We start from the raw sequence: 21,776 nt of genomic DNA on the forward strand, positions 1-21,776 counted from the left end.
TTGGTCTACATGTCTGTTTTTGTGCGAGTACCAGGCTGTTTTGATTATAACTGGTCTATAATATGTTTTTTTAAGATTTATTTATTTGTTTGAAAGGCAGAGTTACAGAGAGGCAGAGGCAGAGAGACAGAGCGAGAAGTCTTCCATCCGCTGGTTCACTCACCAGATGGCCACAGTGTTCGGAGCTACACCCATCTGAAGCCAGGAGCTTCCTCCAGATCTCCCACATGGATACAGGGGTCCAAGGACTTGGTTCATCCTCTACTGCCTTCTCAGGTCATAGCAGAGAGCTGTATCAGAAGTGGAGCAGCTGAGACTCAAACTGGTACCCATCGTGGGGGAGGTGCTGGTACACACACACAGGTGGTGGGCATTACCCGCTATGCCACAGTGCTGGCCCCTGTAATATGTTTTGAAATCTCTTATTGTGATGCCTCTAGCTTTGTTTTTGTTGTTTAAGATAGTTATAGCTATTCAGGGTCTCTTATGTTTCCATATGAATGTTAGCATCATTTTTTTTTTTTAGATCTGAGAAGAATGTCATTGGTATTTTGATTGGGATCACACTGAGTCTGTAAATTGCTTTCAGTAGTATGGACATTTTGATGATATTAGTTCTTCCAATCCATGAACATGAAAGATTTTTCCATTTTTTTGTGTCTTTTTTTAGTTCTTTCTTTAATGTTTTGGAATGTTCATTGTAGAAATTTTTGACATTCTTGGTTAAATTTATTCCAAGATATTTAAATGTTTTGTAGTTACTATGAATGGTACTGATCTTACAAGTTCTTTCTCAGCCATGGAATTGTATGTGTATTAAAAGTTGATTGATGGGCCAGCACTGTGGCTCACTTGGTTAATCCTCTGCCTTGTGGTGCCGGCATCCCATATGGGCACCGGGTTCTAGTCCCGGTTGCTCCTCTTCCAGTCCAGTTCTCTACTGTGGCCCGGAAAGGCAGTGGAGGATGGCTCAGGTCCTTGGGCCCTGCACCCGCATGGGAGACCAGGAGGACGCACCTAGCTCCTGGCTTCGGATCAGCGTAGCTCCAGCCATAGCAGCCATTTGGGGGGTGAACCAACAGAAGGAAGACCTTTCTCTCTGTCTCTCTCACTGTTTAACTTTATCTGTCAAAAAAAAAAAAAAAGTTGATTGATTGTGATAATTTTATGTCCTGCTACCTTACCAAACTCTTATGAGTTCTAGTAGTCTCTTAATGGAGTCTTTTGGTTTCCCTATATAATAGGATCATGTCATCTGCAAACAGGGATAATTTGACTTCCTCCTTTCTAATTTGTAACACTTTGATTTATTTTTCTTACTTAATGGGTCTGGCTAAAACTTCCAGGACTATACTGAATAGCAATGGTGAAAGTGGGTATCTATGTCCAGTTGTGGATCTTAGTAGAAATGCTTCCAACTTTTTCCCATTCATTAAGAAGCTGGGAGTGGGTTTGTCATATATTGCCTTGATAGTGGAGCAGCCTGGTCTCAAACCAGTGCCCATATGGGATGCCGGCAGTGCAGGCGGCTGCTTTACCAACTATGCCACAGTGCCGGCCCCTCTTTTCTAATGAGCGGTCTTGTAGTTCTTTCCCACAGACCTAAGAATAAGTCCTATGAGCAAAGCAAAGCCACATAGTTGCTCTATGAGGTGTTTCCAATGATGAGTGGATATAGGAAAAGCCCCATCAGGATAGACCTCAACAGCCCTGGCTCCAATCAGCCCACCCATGTGCTGCAGATCTTCCTGCCCTGTGAGTTCTCCGAGAGTCACCTGTCCCAGCTGGCCCCTGACCTCCTCGCGAGCATCTCCAACATTTATCCCCACCTCATGATTGTCATGGCCTCTGTGTGAGCCGCTGAATGGTCACCACCTTTGGTACATTCTCAAGGATCTGCAGCAAAGACAGTGAACGGTGCAGCCAGACAGAGGAAGCAGTCGCTGACAGGAACAGGCTCTACTACCTTGATTGCTTTAGGGAATGTTCCTCCTACACCCAATTTGCTTCAGGTTTTCATCATAAAAGGATTTGTATTCTATCAAATGCTTTCTCTGCATCTATTAAGATAACCATATGGTTTTTGTTCTTTAGTTTGTTAATCTGATGTATCACATTTATTGATTTGCATATGTGTTGAAACATCCCAACATACCAGGAATAAATATCCCACTTGGTCTGAGTGAATGATCTTTCTGATGTGTTGTTGGATTCCGTTGGTTAGTATTTTGTTGAGGATTTTTGCATCTATGTTCAAAAGGGATATTTATCTATAGGTGTCTTTCTTTGTTGTATGTTTTTTGGTTTAGGAATTAAGGTAATGCTGGCCTCACCTTGTCCAGAAATCTATCTATTTCTTCTACATTTTCCAATTCATTGATATACACGTGTTTGTAGTAATTCCTGGTGATTCCTTATTTCTGTGGTACCCATTGTAACATCTCTTTTTTCATATCTGATTTTATTAATTTGGGTCTTCTCCCTTATTTTTGGTTAGTTGGGCCAATGGTGCATCAATTTTGTTTATTTTTTTGAAAAAAAAAAACAGTTCTTCATTTCACTGACTTCTGTATCATTTTTATCTTCAATTTTTTTATTTCTTCTTTAATGTTTATAATTTCTCTCCTCTTATTAATTTTGTGTTTGGTTTGTTCTTGCTGTTCTAGGTCCTTGTGATGCATTGTTAGATTGTTTATTCGATGTCTTTCCAATGTCTTGCTGTTGGCACTGATTACCATAAACTTCCCTCTTAGCACTACTTTTTGCTGTACTCCATAAGTTTTGATATGTTATGTTGTCATCATTCATTTCCAGGAATTTTTGATTTCCCATTTGACTTTGTCTATGACAAATTGTTCATTCAAGAGCATGTTGTTCAGTCACTATGCATCTGCATATTTTCTGGAGTTTTCCAGCTTTATCCCATTGTGGTCATAAAAGACATATGGTATAATTTAAATATTTTTATTTGTTGAAATAAGCTTTATGGCCTATATGGTCCATCTTAGAGAAAGTCCCATGCACTCATCAATCCCTGAAGAAAAGATAGTCTCTTCAGAAAATGATGCTGGGAAAACTGGATCCCTGCATTCAGAAGTATGAAACGTCGGCCGGCGCCGCGGCTCACTAGGCTAATCCTCCGCCTTGCGGTGCCAGCACACCGGGTTCTAGTCCCGGTTGGGGCGCCGGGTTCTGTCCCGGTTGCCCCTCTTCCAGGCCAGCTCTCTGCTGTGGTCAGGGAGTGCAGTGGAGGATGGCCCAAGTCCTTGGGCCCTGCACCCCAGACCAGGATAAGTACCTGGCTCCTGCCATTGGATCAGCGCAGTGCGCGGCGGCCATTGGAGGGTGAACCAGCAGCAAAAGGAAGACCTTTCTCTCTGTCTCTCTCACTATCCACTCTGCCTGTCAAAAAAAAAAAAAAAACAGAAGTATGAAACAAGACCCCTATCTTATACCTTATGAGTATTTTAGTACCTTATACTAAAATCAACTGTAAATGAACCAAGAATTTAAACCTACAACCTTATTCCATCAATTTACTAGAGGAAAACTCTGCCAAGACATTGGTATAGGCCAAGATTTCTTGGAAAAGATCCTAGAAGCACAGGCAACAAGAGCCAAAATTGACAAAAGGGGTTATATCAAATTGAGAAGCTTCTACATTGCAAAAGAAACACTCAACAAAGTAAATAGGAACTGAGAGAGTTGTAAACTATGCAACTGATAAAGCATTAAGATCCAGAATATATAAATAATTTAAGAAACTCTACAACAACAAGACAATCCAGTGAAGAAATGGGCAAATGACTTGAACAGACATTTTTCAAAGAATGAAATTCAAATGCCTAACAGACACATGAAAGAAAGCTCAGAATCACTAGCTATCAGAGAAATGCAAATAAAAGCCACAATGAGGTTTCACATCAGTGCAGTTAGAATGACTATCATCCAAAAAAATAATAAAAGCTCATGAGTAAATGGGTAAAAAGGTAGCCTAGAACACTGTTGGCGGGAATGGAAGCTTTATACAACTATTATAAACTATTATGTAAGACAATGTGAAGATTCCTCAGAAATCTGAAAATAGATCTATCATATGACCCAGACCTCCACTCCTGGGAATTTACCCAAAGAAATGAAATGAGCATATGAAAGAGTTATCTATACACCACCCCCATGTTTATTGCAGCTCAATTCACAATAGCTAAGATATGGAATCAACCCAGATGTCCATCTACTGATGACTGGATAAAGAAAATGTGATATATATATATACACTATGGAATACTACTCAGGTATAAAAAGGCACATGGTCAGGAACAAAACTGGAAACCATTACACTTAGTAAAATAAGCCAGGCCCCTAAAGACAAATGTCAAATGTTTTCCCTGATTTCAGGTAATTAACATACAGAGCACAAAAAAGGTAACCTATAGGAGTGAAATTGACATTTTGAGATTTGGTTATTGTTTACAGCTCTTGCCTATACTGAGGAAGAAGAGGTTCTCTATCACTTCTTGGGTTATTTATTTGTTGGATGGTTAAGCTGTGATTATAAACTGAACTGAAAGTATGTCATTGTAAAAATTAAAAGAAAAAATAAGAAAGGAAGGAGGTGGGAGGGTGGGATTATGGACCTGAGGGAAGACAGGGTAGGAAGTATCATTATGCTGTTAAATCTGGATACAAGAAATTTGTTCACCATACATAAATAAAAAATTTTTTAAAAAACTAAAGCTTAATAAAGTTACACATATACAAATATGTTTTTAAAAGGTGATACTGCACTAGCCCTTCCCTTCAACTTCTCTCATCTTTTACATCGCCTGGGCAACCTCACCTATGCACATCATCATCAACACCCTGAATTGCAAATTAATCAAATTTTATCCAGTAGGCTTTCCCAATAATAAAGCAATGTTTTCCATCATCCAGAAAACATGTATACCTGGACATCTATGGTACCTCAATATCTCCACATCATCCTTCCTGGAAATGCTCCTCTTGAGCCCCTCTAGCTGCATGATGCAGCCAGCATCCCTTCAATTAACTCGTGCCTATACATCCCTCAGCTCTGGGTCCTAACACCATTTCCTCAGTGAAGCCTTCCCTGACCATGCATGTAGCTCAAATTCCTTATAGTTTCATTTAAAAAAAATTTAAAAAGGAAATCCAAAAATGTGTTCCTTTACTTCAATAATCATTTATATTAGTTGGGCTGATTATTAAACTATTAAAAATCTCCTAATCAGACATAAAATTGAGGTAAAAAGTCATATCTATTTTCACCAAATATTATAGTCCATTCATTTAACAAGGTGATAGTGCCTGTCATGTCACGGCTGCACAATATATAATGAATAGGAACCGGTGCTTTGGTGTAGCAGATAAAGCCACCACCTGAAGTGCCAGCATCCATATGGGTGCTGGTTTGAGACCCAGCTGCTCCACTTCCGAGCCAGTTCTCTGCTATCACTGGGAAAGCAGTGGAAAATTGGCCAGGTCCTTGGGCCCCTGCACCTACCTGGAATAAGCTCTTGGCTCCTGGCTTTGGATCGACACAGCTCCGGCCGTTGCAGGCATCTGGGGAGTAAACCAGCAGATGGAAGACCTCTCTCTCTCTCTCTCTCTCCCTCTCTCTCTCCTTGCCTCTCTGTAACTCTACCTTTCAAGTAAATAAATAAATAAATCTTTAAAAATGTATATATATATATATATAATGAATAAATGATTCTACCAAGGACTCCAAAAATAATTTGATTATTATGTATCCAATCTAACTGATGTTATTCCTTCCCTATTCAAAATCTCTCAACTTTCCATTGCCCTTCTGTAATGTTTTGCTTTTCATCAATTCAGCAACGGTCTCTTTGTAATATAAAGAGTTATATTTAAACAAACAGTACCTCCAAGAATCTGAGTTTGTATTGTAGTTCTGCCACATTCAAATCCTGTGATCTTGGGAAAGTCACCCCACTTCTCCATTTCCTCATCTACAAAACATAATGAATAATAAAATTTAACTGTCATGGTTGTGGTGAAGATTAATTAATAATAATGACAGGTGCTTCAAAGAGTGTCTTGCCCAGCAAGCCACAGGAAACTCTGAGATGCAAATCCCAGAAGAAGCCAATACCTGAATATCCTTTAAAGGCTCCCCATCACCTAAGGATGACCTTGTACATAATGGGCCACATAGAATCTGGCTTCTTCCTATGTTACTAGCCTGCTTTTGTACTTATGAGGCTTATAATCCTACTTTTCAACATTGTGCAACTACCTGAATCTTGACACCCAAGTTTCAAAAAATGTGGAATTACCTGAATTTTACCAAATAACTCAAACTCTTCATACTTACTTGTTTTGGCTTAAAATATCACTGCTATCTGGAATTATTCCCTACTTTCTCTCCATGCAGTGATGGCATGCAGATTAAGTTTTAAAATTTGCAGAGGCATCTCTGCCATGAAGATTCACTCTATCCTAAACATAATTGGATGGCTTTCTTGTCTACTCAGTGCCACAGTCCTTCCTCCCTTTTAGCATGGAAAGCAATTGTCTTACAGTGATTTGCTGACTTGGACATATCCTAAACTAGCTTAGAATTTCTTGAGGTCTGTAATTATGTATATTCAGATGTCTACATTCTGAACATACCTATCATATAAAAGAAACATTCAAAAATATATTTTCTGAGTGAATAACTGAATGAATAACTATTTCATGTTTTACTGCAGAAAATGGGTTTATCATAGACATGCCATTTCTTACACTCATAACACAAATAATAGGTAACCACTTCATGATGGGGAACAGATTACCTACTCTTCATGCTAGGAGTTGGGCTCAACTGGATCACATGAACTTTCTAAAGCTTGATCTTTTTTATTCTGTCTCTGCCTTCTCTTTTGTCTTTTTTTGTACCTATTTATTTTATTTTTTGAAAGATTTTATGAGCCGCTGGGCCAGATCCCAAAGGCAGCCAGATGCATTTAAGTTTTGCTGGTGCCACCTGTCTCCACAATGCCCCCCAAGAAACAGGCTCAGGCCAGGGGCAGCAAAAAGGCAGAGAAGAAAAAGGAGGAAAAGATTATCAAAGACAAAACTTTTGGTCTAAAGAATAAGAAAGGAGCAAAGCAACAGACGTTTATCAAAGCTGTCACTCATCAGGTTAAATTTGGTCAACAAAATCCATGTCAGGGAGCACAAAGTGAATCTGAGAAGAAACTGAATAAAGATGACAAGAAGAAAGAATTACAAGAACTAAATGAGCTCTTCAAGCCCGTAGTGGTGGCTCAAAAAATTAGTAAAAGTGCAGATCCCAAGTCCATGGCATGTGCATTCTTCAAGCAAGGACAATGTACTAAAGAAGATACGTGTACATTTTCTCATGACTTGACTCTGGATAGAACATGTGAAAAGCAAAGTGTTTACATTGATGCAAGAGATGAAGAACTTGAAAAAGATACTATGGATAATTGAGATGAAAAAAGCTGGAAGAAGCAGTGAACAAGAAGCACAGTGAGGCAGAAAAGAAAAAACTCAAATAGTGTGCAAGCATTTCCTTGAAGCCCTTGAAAACAAGTATGGCTGGTTTGGGGTTTGCTGCGGAAGGAGCAATAATTGTATAAATAAAGTGTATCTCCATGCACTTCCTCCTGGATTTGTGTTGAAAAAAGACAAAAAGAAGAGAAAGAAGATGAAATTTCATTAGAAGATCTAATTGAAAGAGAGTGTTTTGCCCTAGGACCAAATGTTACCAAAATCACTCTAGCATCTTTTCTTGCATGGAAAAAAAAAGGAAAAGACAAAATTGATAGACTTGAACAAGATATGGAAAGAAAAGCTGACTTCAAGGCAGGCAAAGCACTAGTGATCAGTGATCGTTAGGTATTTGATTTTCGTCCTGAAAAGGTCAGTGATGATGATGAAGAAGCAGATGATACCCGTTACACCCAGGGAACAGGTGGTGATGAGGTTGATGATTCAATGAGCATCAATGACATAGATTTAAGCCTTTACATTCCAAGAGATGTAGATGAGATGGGTATTACTATAGTCAGTCTTGAAAGATTCAGCACATATACTTCAGACACAGGTGAAAACAAATTAGGCAAAGCTTCTGGAGGTAGGGCTGAAACTGGTGAAAGAAGTGATCTGGAAGAAGACAACGAAGGGGAAGGGCAGACAAATGAAGCCATCAATGCCGTTCCCATTGATGAAAATCTTTTTACTGGGGAATATTTGGATGTACTAGAAGAAGAATTAAACACCCTTGATTTAGAAGAATGACACCAAGCAAGTCAATGAAAAAATTAAGTCAGCTCAACATGAGTTGAAATTGACTACATTAATTTTTTTCTGCCTAGAACCAACAGGATGTTTGTTACCCCTGCTGATTCTGGAGGGTTTGTTCTCCAGAAAAGGAATATTCTCCTTGCGTCTTCTCTTTTAACTTCAACTACATCTCATAGTAAGTTAAGAATAGTTCATGATAAATTGAAGATATAAGGCCGGCGCCGCGGCTCACTAGGCTAATCCTCCGCCTAGCGGCGCCGGCACACCGGGTTCTAGTCCCGGTCGGGGCGCCGGATTCTGTCCCGGTTGCCCCTCTTCCAGGCCAGCCCTCTGCTGTGGCCAGGGAGTGCAGTGGAGGATGGCCCAGGTGCTTGGGCCCTGCACCCCATGGGAGACCAGGAAAAGCACCTGGCTCCTGGCTCCTGCCATCGGATCAGCGCGGTGCGCCGGCCGCAGCGCGCCGGCTGCGGCGGCCATTGGAGGGTGAACCAACGGCAAAGGAAGACCTTTCTCTCTGTCTCTCTCTCTCACTGTCCACTCTGCCTGTCAAAAAAAAAAAAAATTGAAGATATAATGGTCATTGCAGAAAATGATTGCTTGTTGTAACTGCAGAAACTGTAACTGCTTTTTCAGCTTTTCATTCTCATCGGGCATGTGTTATTAGCAGGAACAAGAAAAATTTATTTTAAAATACCCTTCATTTGATGCTGTTTTTAATGAGTGATTTCATTTCCTTTGTATCTATATGTTTAAAAGACTGCCTAAATATGAGCACTGTACTCCATAAAGGAAGCTGCATATGCAGATTCAGTAGTGTATCTCTTTGGACAAGTAGATGGACATTTAAAATGGGACTTCTTTAATCTGACAGGATCAGCTATAATGCCCTGTGTTAAACTGTTTAAAAGTTTTCCCTCCTCTTCTTTGCCAACAAAGTTGTAATGAAGACCATCATACATTAAAATCTTTTAAAAAAAGATTTTATGTATTTATTGGAGAGGCAGAGTTATGGAGAGAGAGGTAGAGACAAAGAGAGAAAGAGAGAGGTCTTCCATCCTCTGGTTCATTCCCAGAATGGTGGCAATGGCCAGAGCTGGGCCAATTGGAAGCCAGGAGCCAGGGGCTTTTTCTGGGTCTCCCATGAGGGTGCAAGGGCCTGAATACTTGGGCCATCTCCTCTGCTGCTTTCCTAAGCCATCAGCAGAGAGCTGGATCAGAAGATCAGTAACCAGAACACAAAAGAGCCCAAATGGGATGCTGGCACTGGCCCCTTCTTTTTTCTTTTATTAAGAAAAAATAAGCACTACTTCCTTATCACACTGTGCGTTTCTATTTTAAAATGTCATTTACAATGTCACTGCTTCCTAGTTTCTTATTTAAGTTTTCCACAGAGACATCTCCCTGTCTGCTCTGAGCAAGATAGTGGTGCCTTCAGCCTGCTACTCTTCCTCACACACCTTCCCAAACAGGCTCACCACCTTGGTCAAGAGATGAGTTATGGGTAACAGAGATGATCTCTTTAGATCTCCAGGTCAGAGTCTGAGGAAAAAGAAGTTCACCTGAAAGTGCTCATTTTTCATATCAAATGTCCTCATAGAAATGTATCCTCTGGTACAAACATTTGGCCTAGCAGTCAAAGACATCATTTGGCAGGGGTACATATTTGATGTAACAGTTAAGAGGCAGCTTGAGGTAATTGTATCCCATATCAGAGTACCTGGGTTTGTGTCCCAGTTCATTTCTAGTCCCATGGCCCTGCTAATGTGCACCCTAGGAGGCAGCAGGTATTGACTCAAATTCTTGCGTCACTGCAACTCATGTGCAAAACATGCATTTAGTTCCTGGATCCCACTTAGGCGGTGGCCCAGCCCCAGTTGTTGAAATCATTTGGGGAGCCGGTGCCATGGCTCACTTGGCTAATCCTCCACCTGCAGCGCTGGCATCCCATATGGGTGCCAGGTTCTAGTCCGGTTGCTCCTCTTCCAGTCCAGCTCTCTGCTGTGGCCTGGGAGGGCACTGGAGGATGGCCCAAGTGCTTGGGCCCTGTACCCGCATGGGAGACCAGGAAGAAGCACCTGGCTCCTGGCCATCTGGGGAGTGAACCAACAGAAGGAAGACTTTTCTCTCTATCTCTCTCTCACTGTCTATAATTGGACCTGTCAAAATAAAATTAAAAAAAAAAATCATTTGGATAATGAGTTAGTGGATGAGAACACTCTCCATCTCTTTGTCTTTAAAAAAAGTTTTTAAAGAATATTTATCCGGGTCCTGGCATTGTGGAGTAGTATAACTATGTAACTCTGTAACTCTGACTTTCAAATAAGTAAAGAAATCTTAAATAAAATTATTAATCTACAAATTATTTTTTCATATATTATATAAAACTCTCATAAAATGTCCTTCAATTAAAATTATATAATGAGTTTACACAAACATGTTTAAGGAGAAGGAAATGCTAACTAACCTGATTTGATCAACACACATTGAATATGGGTAATGAATTATAATATTCCATAAAATGCACAATTAAAATATTTTTAAAAACCATATAGTGGAGTATGATATTTCTTAAATATTTTGGGTAGTTATAATATTTTTGTTTATATTTATAATGTTTTATAACATTTTATAACAAATTTATAAGGTCTTTAAGTGCCTTCACAATTTCAGTATCCTCTCTAGGATCATCATTATCAAATCAAGTAAATAGCATTAAAGCTGAGGCAAGACAATTTTAGTTTACTACTTTAAAACTTTTAAACCTTTTTTGAGAGGTTAGACTGTACTAAAGGAATATAGTCTCCAACTATGAATTTTGAACACTGACGTATTAACAAAATATTTCATGAAAAAAAACACTATTTTTGCAAGAATAACAGCATACAGCTACCCAGAGTTGAGGGATTTCAGACTTATCATAAGAAAATAACAAATGGATGGAAGAGTAGTTGTAAATCATCATGAATTTCCCCTTGGACACCCTTTGAAGGGAGGAATATTTCCTTGTTTTTCAAAACACAGCAATCCTGTTAAAAATTAGTGAGAATCGGCCAGCGCCGCGGCTCACTGGGCTAATCCTCTGCCTGCAGTGCTGGCACCCAGGGTTCTAGTCCTGGTTGGGGCGTCGGATTCTGTCCCGGTTGCTCCTCTTCCAGTCCAGCTCTCTGCTCTAGCCCGGGAGTGCAGTGGAGGATGGCCCAGGTCCTTGGGACCTGCATGGGAGACCAGGAAGAAGCACCTGGCTCCTGGCTTCGGATTGGCGAAGTGTGTGCGCTGGCTGCAACACGCGGCCGTAGTGGCCACTTGTGGGGGTGAACCAACAGAAAAAGGAAGATCTTTCTCTCTATCCCTCTCTCTCACTCACTACCTAATTCTGCCTATTAAAAAAAATTAGTGAGAAATATTTGAGACTTCTTGAAGAAATGAACATGTTATCTATTTCTGCTACCTGAATTTTCCCAAGTTGATGGAGTACTATAGGTTTCAGCAAATCAAAACAATAACTCCTGAATATTAAAAAATTAATGGGAGAATTATTAAATTATGTTGTATTCCTATTTCCCTATCTTTAGGGCTATCCATTCCACAGATGTATTCCCATTTAAATATAGGCTTGCTTTAGAGAAATCATTTAATAGAAAGCAATATTGACTTCACCAGTAGGATAAAATACATTTCCATTTTGTAATGTTGACAGTTATAACAAAAACTGAATCATCTCCCCTCTCTAGGTGAGAGCTTACCTGAGAGAAAACCAAATATAATAACAAGGAAATAAGAAGTCCCTTGTCTGTGAACTTAGAAACCTAACCTCTAAAGTGATAACACTCAGAATTATTTATGTCCCTGACCTTCATCAATTTTCCCTGCTCTTTTTCTTTTTTGCTTGCTTTTCAACAATGCTTTGCAGATTGAAGCAGCACATTAATGATTTCATTTGTCAGCCTCTATTGTTGTTAATCCTTTTGATCCGTTTTCTTCTTTACTGAGTTCCCAGTGCATCATTTTTATCCCTTTATACTTTTATATTTTATTGATGTGCTGCTTCTGATGTTCCACCAAATGTTGCCTTTTATTTTTATTTTATTCACTTGATTTCTTTCTCATGGAATTGGAGACTTTGCATTTAGGACATTTGTACAGACAGTAAGACTCTCACTTGCATGCAGTGTACTAACAGGAACCCTTTTTTTTTTTTTTTTTAACTTTTATTTAATGAATATACGTTTCCAAAGTACGAATGATGGATTACTATGGCTTCCCCCCCATACCGTCCCTCCCACCCACAACCCTCCTCTTTCCCACTCCCTCTCCCCTTCCATTCACATCAAGATTCATTTTCAATTATCTTAATATACAGAAGATCAGCTTAGTATACATTAAGTAAGGATTTCAACAGTTTGCTCCCACACAGAAACATAAAGTGAAAAATAATAGATGATTTTTTTAAATGATGATGAAATCAGATCAGACCTATTGTCATGTTTAATCCCAGTGAGAGTCAAGTTGGGAGTTGATAGTTTCTTTTCTTTTCTTTTTTTTTTTTTTTTTTTTTTTTTTTTTACAGAGGATCAGTTTAGTATGCATTAAGTAAAGATTTCAACAGTTTGCACCCCCATAGAAACACAAAGTGAAATATATTATTTGAGTACTCGTTATAGCATTAAATCTCAATGCACAGCACATTAAGGACAGAGATCCTACATGAGGAGTAAGTGCACAGTGACTCCTGTTGTTGACTTTATCAATTGACACTCCTGTCTATGGCATCAGTAATCTCCCTATGCTCCAGTCATGAGTTTCCAAGGCTATGGAAGCCCCTTGAGTTCTCCGACTCTTATCTTGTTTAGACAAGGTCATAGTCAAAGTGGAGGTTCTCTCCTCCCTTCAGAGAAAGGTACCTCCTTCTATCAAGACCTGTTCTTTCCAAAGAAAGTATAATAAAATGATACATATTTGGTCTATGCCATGGCATACATGGATTTTAATCCTGTGTGAATGCTTTTTAGCAGAAGGACAACTGATGCTAAGCTTCAATGTCCTTATTTTAAAAAATTATTTAGTTTTGTGTTTATTTGACAGAGAGAGAAAAATAGATAGACAGAAATCCTGCGATGGCTGGGGCTAGGATGATGCCATAGTTGAGAACCAGGAACTCAGTCCACGTCTCCCATGTAGAGACCCAGCTACTTGCACCGACACTGCTGTCTTCAAAGGTGAACATCAGCCAAAAGCTGAAACTGGGAGAAGAGGCAGGACTTGAACCCAGGCACTCTGGTAGGCGATGAACACCTTCCAACTTGTGTATTAATCAAATTAATTAAATGACTGCCCCAGTGTTTATTCTAGTGAATGTTCAGGATGCGTGCACTTTTCACTGCCTATGTTCTATTTTAACAAACAAGTTTATTACCAAAAAAAGCCATTGCCACATTAGGAAAAACTATGTATTTTTGTTTGTCATGGGAATTGATTTATGAATATTTCTTCCCAAAATAAGTTGTATGTTGAAAGAAAATGGAACTGGAAATGGAAATTAACCTTTTTCCTATTTAACAAGTATTTTATTTGTTGATTTTACCAACACCTCAAGGTCTCCAAGGAGAATACACACCCATATGACAGTCTAATCTTTGGGTCATACATGCATTTTTTAACAACTCCTCTTTATAAGCACTTTCTAATCAGCATTTCATTTCTTTAAAAATATCAGTAAATAGTTTTATATATTAATAGACTTGAATCTATAGTACCAGTGTAGAAATCTTTGATTTTACAACACTCTTAAGACAAATTCCATCTTAGTTCCATCTGATTTGTTTTCAGTGTTGTAAGTTTACCTTAATTAAGCGATGTACAAGGAACACGTAAGAAAAACTAGTTTAAAAACCTCTACTAGATATGCTGAGGTTTGTGGTTAAGGATATAGCTCATTGCTTTGCTCAGGGTCCTCATGAGATACTGTGATAGAAATCTATTTTAAAGATTACTGTAAGGAAATAACCTGATGCCCCTGAAAGGTTAATGTGTTTTCTTCATGGAAATCAGATATGAATGCCTATAGTTCCCTTTCTTTGAACCACCAGAAAAACCAAACCAAAGGTCTTATTTTCTCTGCATTCTACTTTCTGGACTGCTCATTACTTCCTATTGTGCTTTCTATTTTTCAGTTTCTAATTTTATTTTTATTGCATTGTTTGAATGCTGTCTCTTGGGTGCAAAAAAGAGGATAAAAAACATATTTTCAAACAAATGAGCATAAAAAATGTTTTTGTTATTTATGTTTGGTTCAAAAGACAGTAAAGTGTTGTCTTTTACAGAATGTACGCTGTAGTTAATACCCAAATACAGGACATTAGACAGTGAATACCAAATAGAGGAAACACAGGATGAAAGCTATCAGCTTAGCAAATGAAAACTCACAAGTGCACTGAAGTCAGTAAAGAATAGATGGTTGGCCTGGGACCTCAAGGTTCCCCATAAAGCAGATCAGCAAGAAGGATTACTATGACACTTTAACCTTTATTCTAACTACTGAAAGAAAAATAGGAAACATTTTGTCTCATGCTAACACAAAGTGTATTCTAAAACTAATATCTAGGAAATAGCTTGGCATACAATATTTCTTTTAAAAAATCTGAGCTAGTACTAAAACTGTGAGAATTACAACTACTATCACAAACAGTAACTCAATTCATGAAGTATTTTTACTTAAGATAACTGTCATTCAACTACAATCTTTTCTTTAATTCAACTACAATCTTTTCTTTAATTAAGATAGTTTGTCTCAGAGGCTGGTGACATGGCTCACTTGGCTAATCCTCCGTCTGCGGTGCCGGCACCCCATATGAGCACCGGGTTCCAGTCCCAGCTGCTCCTCTTCCAGTAGAGCTCTCTGCTGTGACCCGGGAAGGCAGTGGAGGATGGCCCAAGTGCTTGGGCGCCTGCACCCTCATGGGAGACCAGGAGGAAGCACCTGGCTCCTGGCTTCGGATCAGTGCAGTGCCGGCTGTAGTGGCCATTTGGGGGTGAACCAACAGAAGGAAGACCTTTCTCTCTGTCTTTCTCTCTCTCATTAACTCTGTCAAATGAAAAAAAAAGATAGTTTGTCTTTCACAACTGTAGTAGATCAGAGCAAATAACACGATTGGTCAACATAATGATGCCAAAGCAGAGAAAAAAAAAAAAAAACAATCTTGAAGAATCTTTTCTGCTGAGTCTAATGATCTAAAACTTGGTGGTGATTGCTATGCCTCTGTCTCCTTTAAAAAAAAAAAAAGCAACTTTTATTGGCCTTTGTAACCTACTCTCATTACTTCATCTCACCTTATGTGTTTTCCCTGTCAACTACTTAGGGAAAGCTGACCTAAGTAAAATTCCTAAAATTCATTCAACAGGGGCTGACATTTTGATGCAGCAAATTCAGTCACTGCTTACAATGAAGGGTATCCCATATCAGCTCCATTTCAAGTACTGGTTGCTCTATTTCCTATCCAGCTCCCTGTTAATGCACCTGGGAAAAGCAGTGGTAGACATCCCAAATGGTTGGGCTCCTATCAACTACATGAGAGATCTGAACAAAGTCCTTGGCTTCTGGCTTCTAACCTGACAGAACCCCTGCCAATTGCCCTTATTTGGGGAGTGAAACTGCAGATAGAACATCTCTTTCTCGCTTTATCACTCTCTCTATAAATATTATTATGCCTTTCAAATAAATAAAATAAATTTTTTAAAAGTTTATTTAATGGGGCCGGCGCCATGGCTCAATAGGCTAATCCTCTGCCTGTGGCACCAGCACCAGGTTCTAGTACTGGCCAGGGCGCCGGATTCTGTCCCAGTTTCCCCTCTTCCAGGCCAGCTCTCTGCTGTGGCCTGGGAAGGCAGTGGAGGATAGCCCAAGTGCTTGGGCCCTGCACCCCATGGGAGACCAGGAGAAGCACCTGGCTCCTGGCTTCAGATCAGTGTGGTGTGCCGGCTGCAGCGCGCCAGCCGTAGCGGCCATTGGAGGGTGAACCAATGGTAAAGGAAGACCTTTCTCTCTCTCTCTCTCTCTCTCTCTCACTGTCTACTCTGTCTGTCAAAAAATAAAATAAAATAAAATAAAATTTTAAAAAAGTTCATTTAATGAACATTTGTTATCCAAGAACAATACATAATACCTTTTAGATAGCATGTATATTCCAACAGGTAGAACTTAATAATGAAAATATGTAATTCAACCAACACCAAGATTGCTTGCAATAATGAAGTGATTTAGAAGATATGAATAAATAGTACCACAATATTTCAATACAATTAGATTTACAATAAGTGGTTTCTTTTATGTTTTTAAAGATTTTTATTTATTTATTTGACAGGTAGAGTTACAGACAGTGAGAGAAAGAGACAGAGAGAAAGGTTTTTCCTCCATTGGTTCACTCCCCAAATGGCCACAACGGCCAGAGCTATGCAGATCCAAAGCCAGGAGCCAGGTGCCTCCTCCTGGTCTCCCATGCGGGTACAGGGGCCCAAGCACTTGGGCCATCCTCCACTGCCCTCCCAGACCACAGCAGAGAGTTGGACTGGAAGAGGAGCAACCAGGACTAGAACTCGGCCCCCATATGGGATGCCGGCACCACAGGTGGAGGATTAACCTAGTGCACCATGGTGCTGGCCCCCAGTGGTTTCTTCATAGTTTGACATGGAGCAATCATTGAAAGTTATTTCAGTAGATGTGAAAATTAAAATATCAGCATAATAATATGGGGGCCACAACTGTGTTGCAGCAGGTCCCATATGTGCATCAGTTCAAGTCTTAGCTGCTCCACTTCCAATCAAGTTCCCTGTTAATGTGCCTGGGAAAACAGTGGAAGATGGCCAAAGTCCTTGGGGCCCTGCAGCCATGTGGCAGACCCAGAAGAAGCCCCTGGCTCTTGACTTCGTTCTGGCCCAGTCATGACTGTTGTGGCCATTCAGGGAGTGAACCAGAGGATAGAAGATCTCTCTGTGACACTCCTTCTCTATTTCTGTAACTCTACTTTTCAAATAAATAAATATACATATACATGAAATAATTTATAGCAGATTGTATATCCCAATGATGACTGCATCTATGCATATTTCATGCCTTACTTATCTCTTATAGTAACAGTGACCCTGGAATATGTATGAACTTGTAAAAATCACAGTCAAAGGACTGTGATGGAAAGGATAGTAAGAAACTTCCAGTATTTACAAAGGGACAAAATCAACTGCCAACCCCCATGGAGAGACATTATCTGGCTTGTTCTCCCCGAATGGAAACATATGACTTAAAGTCATTATTCAATTACTCCAGTTCAAATTCACTGTTAAGTTCATTTGAATCAGCATTAGACTATTTAAATTAAAAAAGATTTAGTTATTTATTTGAAAGTTACAGTGAGAGAGAGAAGAGAGACGGCTGGACAGGGAGATCTCCCATCCACTGCTTCAGTCCCCAAATGTTTGCAACAGCCAGAGTTGGACCAGGCTGAAGCCAGCAGTGAGGAACTCCATCCTGGTCTCCTTTATAGGTGGCAGGGGCCCCAGTATTTGGGTTATCTTCTGTTGCCTTCCCAGGCACATTAGCAGGAAGCTTCATCAGAAATGGAGCAGCCAGGACTTGAACTGCCTTTCTTACTTGCTGGGGTCACAAGTGACAGCAACCATGCCTCAAGCCAGCCCTGATTACACTGGTTTTATTCATGGGCTGCCAGGAAACTACAACTTTGTCACCACACATGGCATAACTCAAGGCATGAGGCATCAGAAGTATATGATGAGTCGGATAGAAACAAGGTTATATTTGTACGTGTTCATATCTCAGAGCTACCATTGATGGTATGGGGCACAGCAGACTAAATCATGAACTCTCGTGTTCACCTGGGCTTTTCTGCTTTTGCAGCATGTGAAAAAGATGAAAAATTCAGCAGCAATTTTCAGTATCAGAGGCAGATTCCACTTGAATCAAGCAGTCCAATGTATCCAACAGACAAAGAGAATCCATCCTCTCCTATACTCCATACCTTCTGGGATCTAACTTGTCCCCTTCCTGGGTGCGACATGTTTTGTTCTCTCTCTACTACCCCTAAATTGGTACTACCAACTCAAGTTCTAATTGTTTTTCCAGTTGTCATCTATTAATACCTATAATTTTTCCTTAATCATTACCTTAGGAGTAGCTAAGAAATTACTCCTTTCTGAACATAAGCTCATTGCATGGACCAGCAGAAAGTGAGAGGGGTAGAATTAGAAATCTTTATAATGCTCAATGATACCCAGATCTATAGGTTGTAGAATATATACAATGTCCATCCAGTACTTTGACCACTGGTTCATTGCTTACTGGTCTTTGTGACAAAAAGAGAAATATTAAGCACAAATGATCCAGAATGCAAAAAAAATGTGACATAAATGATCCAAGAGTTAATGGACCAAACCACAATACCATAACCTGAAAAACTAACAAATGTACTCTGGATCACGGGTAGCCCTGAAAGGTGCAAAGAAGATCAAAAGCCAGATGTAGTCCATCACCAAGAGCAGGCAGGGTCAGCAAACCCCCCCCCCCCCCACAGTGTGTTATCATTCATCTTGAGACAAGCCACCTATTGTCAATAATCACCAGTGTAGCAGGTAGTGGTAGCTTCTGTATCATACATAGAGCTCCAGTGCCTGATGGTGGACGTGTGGTCATATTTTAATGTCATGGCAAACCCAAGTGGTTAGGCGTAATCTTTGCACTGCAGATGCTACCCAGCAGCTTGGTTTTACTCTGTGAATGGTCCCTTACTTTGGAACTTTACATTAGTGACCCTGACTCAGACTACCAAATCAGCATTTATTTGGGTATGCAAGAGATCCAGGCTAGTGAAAGCAATCTTAAAGAATAAAAAAATTAGAGGATTCATGCTTTCTAATTTCAAAACTCACTTCAAAGCTGCTGTAATCAAAAGAATGTCATTCTGGCCTAAGGATAAACATTCAGAACAATGGAATCGAATTGGCAGCCCAGAAACCCTGGTATTTGTGGTCAAATGATTTTGACAACACTGTCAAGACAATTTGATAAAGGAAAGAAGTCCTTTTAACAACTCCCAAACAAAAAGAAACCCACTGAACACTTCGCAAATGATTTGAATAGATATTTCTTTAGAAAAGACAAACAAGTGGTCGTTGAGTAAATCATGAAAAGATGGTCAGCATCATTGATTGTTAGGGAAAGAAAAGCAAAACCGGCCGGCGCCGCGGCTCAATAGGCTAATCCTCCACCTAGCGGCGCCGGCACACGGGGTTCTAGTCCCGGTTGGGGCGCCGGATTCTGTCCTGGATGCCCCTCTTCCAGGCTAGCTCTCTGCTGTGGCCCGGGAAGGCAGTGGAGGATGGCTCAAGTGCTTGGGCCCTGCACCCCATGGTAGACCAGGAGAAGTACCTGGCTCCTGCCTTCGGATCAGCGCTGTGCGCTGGCCGCAGAGCGCCAGCCGTGGCGGCCATTGGAGGGTGAACCAACGGCAAAAGGAAGACCTTTCTCTCTGTCTCTCTCTCACTATCCACTCTGCCTGTCAAAAAAAAAAAAAAAAAAAATCAAAACCAAAATGAAAGCAAAAACCAAACAACACCCCCTAGAACTGTTAAAAATCTAAAAGGTAAATAACAAGTGCTGTTGATTCAATGAAACTGGAACCTTCACACATTCTTGATGAGATTGTACAATGGTGCAATACAATTTGTCAGCTCCTTAAAATATTAGACACAGATTTATCATATGACCCAGCACTTCTCCTCCTAGGTATGTGGAATACATACATCCACACAAAACTTTGGATACAAGTGTTCATTGCAGTATTAATAGAGCCAAAAAAGTAGAAATACCTCAAATGTCCCTCAATCCATGAATAAATAAATGGAATTATGTAAATTTATACAATGAAATATTATTTATAAATAAAAATGAAATGAAGCACCAATATATGCTACAAATGTATGAACACTGCAAACTTTATGCTAAGTGAAAAGACACAAGTCCATATATGATATGACTTAATTTACATAAAATTTCCAGAGGAGGTGAATTCATGGAAATTGAAAGTAAATTAGTAGTCGCCCTGGTTGGAGGAGCAGGGAATAAAGGAAGTTAACAGCTAATAGGTATGGGGTTTTATTTGGTGATGATGAATATCTTCTAAAATCAGATGGCTTTTAAAAAATTCAGATAAAATTGAATTCAGATAAAATTGAAGTTCACTAAACTCGTTGGCCCAGAGAGATAAGAACTATGGAGCCCTACTCACGTATATCAAGATTCCAAACTTGTTTAATCTCAACCAGATTTTCTTGCTGACTAGCTGACAGCATTCAAGTAATAAATAACTCAAGTAGAGCTTGTTCCTATAAATCATAATTTTCTCTCTGAAATATACTGCATAAAGTAAGCAGAAAACAATCAATAGTCTATAGTTGTCTTATTAGTCAATGTAACTATAACAATCTATGCTATAAACACCACTTCATTCCTTCTTTTTGCCTGTAAAGATAAACCCTCCTGAGAATCATTTGAGAGCATTTATTCTGGGTAACTGGAATATGTTTTTGGGGTGACCATCTCACTTTGGCTGAAATGAACTTATTTATTTTTACATTCATTGTGCCCCAACTTAATTTCCAGATTGACATTTTGATGGTTGCATAACTCCATGAATCAAATAAAAATCACTGAACTGTATGCTTCAAAATGGTGAATTATGGGATGTTAATTATATTTTAATAAAGCTGTTGAAACAAACAAAACCAGGACCAACTAACTCTTGACATATTAAGCCATGGTAGAAACTGAGCATCTGATTGTGGACAATAGGTAACCATGTTGTCAGAAGTTATTATTACGATCCATCAAGTAATGAGGTCAGGCAACCCCAACAACCCTCCATAGTCCTACAAATAGACTCTAGAGTATATGCTCTCTCATAGTCAGGATAATTTAACTATGGCCGCAGATGAATGCCTGACCTGCCAGCAGCAGAGATTAAGACTGATCCCCCCCAAACAAGACAATCTGTCGGACCATTTTGTCTCCTGGTGACACGTTGAGGATTATGTTTTGCACCCATGTAATCTAAACTGTAATATCTCTTGGGTTTCCCATACTCAATTTTTGGCTGAATGAGTAGGTACAGAAACTATTAACTGATCAAAGATGCTAAACTAGTCATAGATCCTCAATGATGAAGGTCTGAATTGTGGGGAGCAACCCGGACTAGACTAAGTTACTGGAATTAAGACTTATTCTATGCATCTGCTTTCCCACAATATGGCGCTGAGAAGGGAAACAGCTTCTACACAGCTGCCTCCAGTTCAACCAATAAACTGTGGGACCTGCTCCTGATTGGAGGAGAGCAGCATACTCGGTGTGTGGGTAGCAGAGTTGGGATTGGTGGAAGAGGACTATAAAGGAGGAGAGAGACGGCATGCACCAGGAACAT

General features: G+C 39.7%; 1 long non-coding RNA gene, 1 other non-coding gene and 1 pseudogene across 2 annotated transcripts in view; 1 reads left to right on the forward strand and 2 right to left on the reverse strand.

The window, feature by feature from the left end:
* Positions 1-21,776, reverse strand: part of LOC103349313 (uncharacterized) — a 144,927-nt gene that overhangs the window by 17,450 nt on the left and 105,701 nt on the right. Inside the window, exon 5 of the long non-coding RNA XR_007921501.2 lies at positions 5,907-5,993. This is a non-coding gene — a long non-coding RNA (uncharacterized lncRNA). The remainder of the gene's footprint in view (positions 1-5,906; positions 5,994-21,776) is intronic.
* Positions 1,575-1,706, reverse strand: LOC127492559 (small nucleolar RNA SNORA18). Its single transcript, XR_007922069.2, has one exon. It is a non-coding gene; the product is annotated as a small nucleolar RNA SNORA18 (small nucleolar RNA).
* On the forward strand, positions 7,024-8,356 carry LOC100342799 (zinc finger CCCH domain-containing protein 15 pseudogene; annotated as a pseudogene).

This window comes from Oryctolagus cuniculus, chromosome 10, assembly GCF_964237555.1.
Source record: "Oryctolagus cuniculus chromosome 10, mOryCun1.1, whole genome shotgun sequence".
In the NCBI taxonomy this organism is placed as follows: Eukaryota; Metazoa; Chordata; class Mammalia; order Lagomorpha; family Leporidae; genus Oryctolagus; species Oryctolagus cuniculus.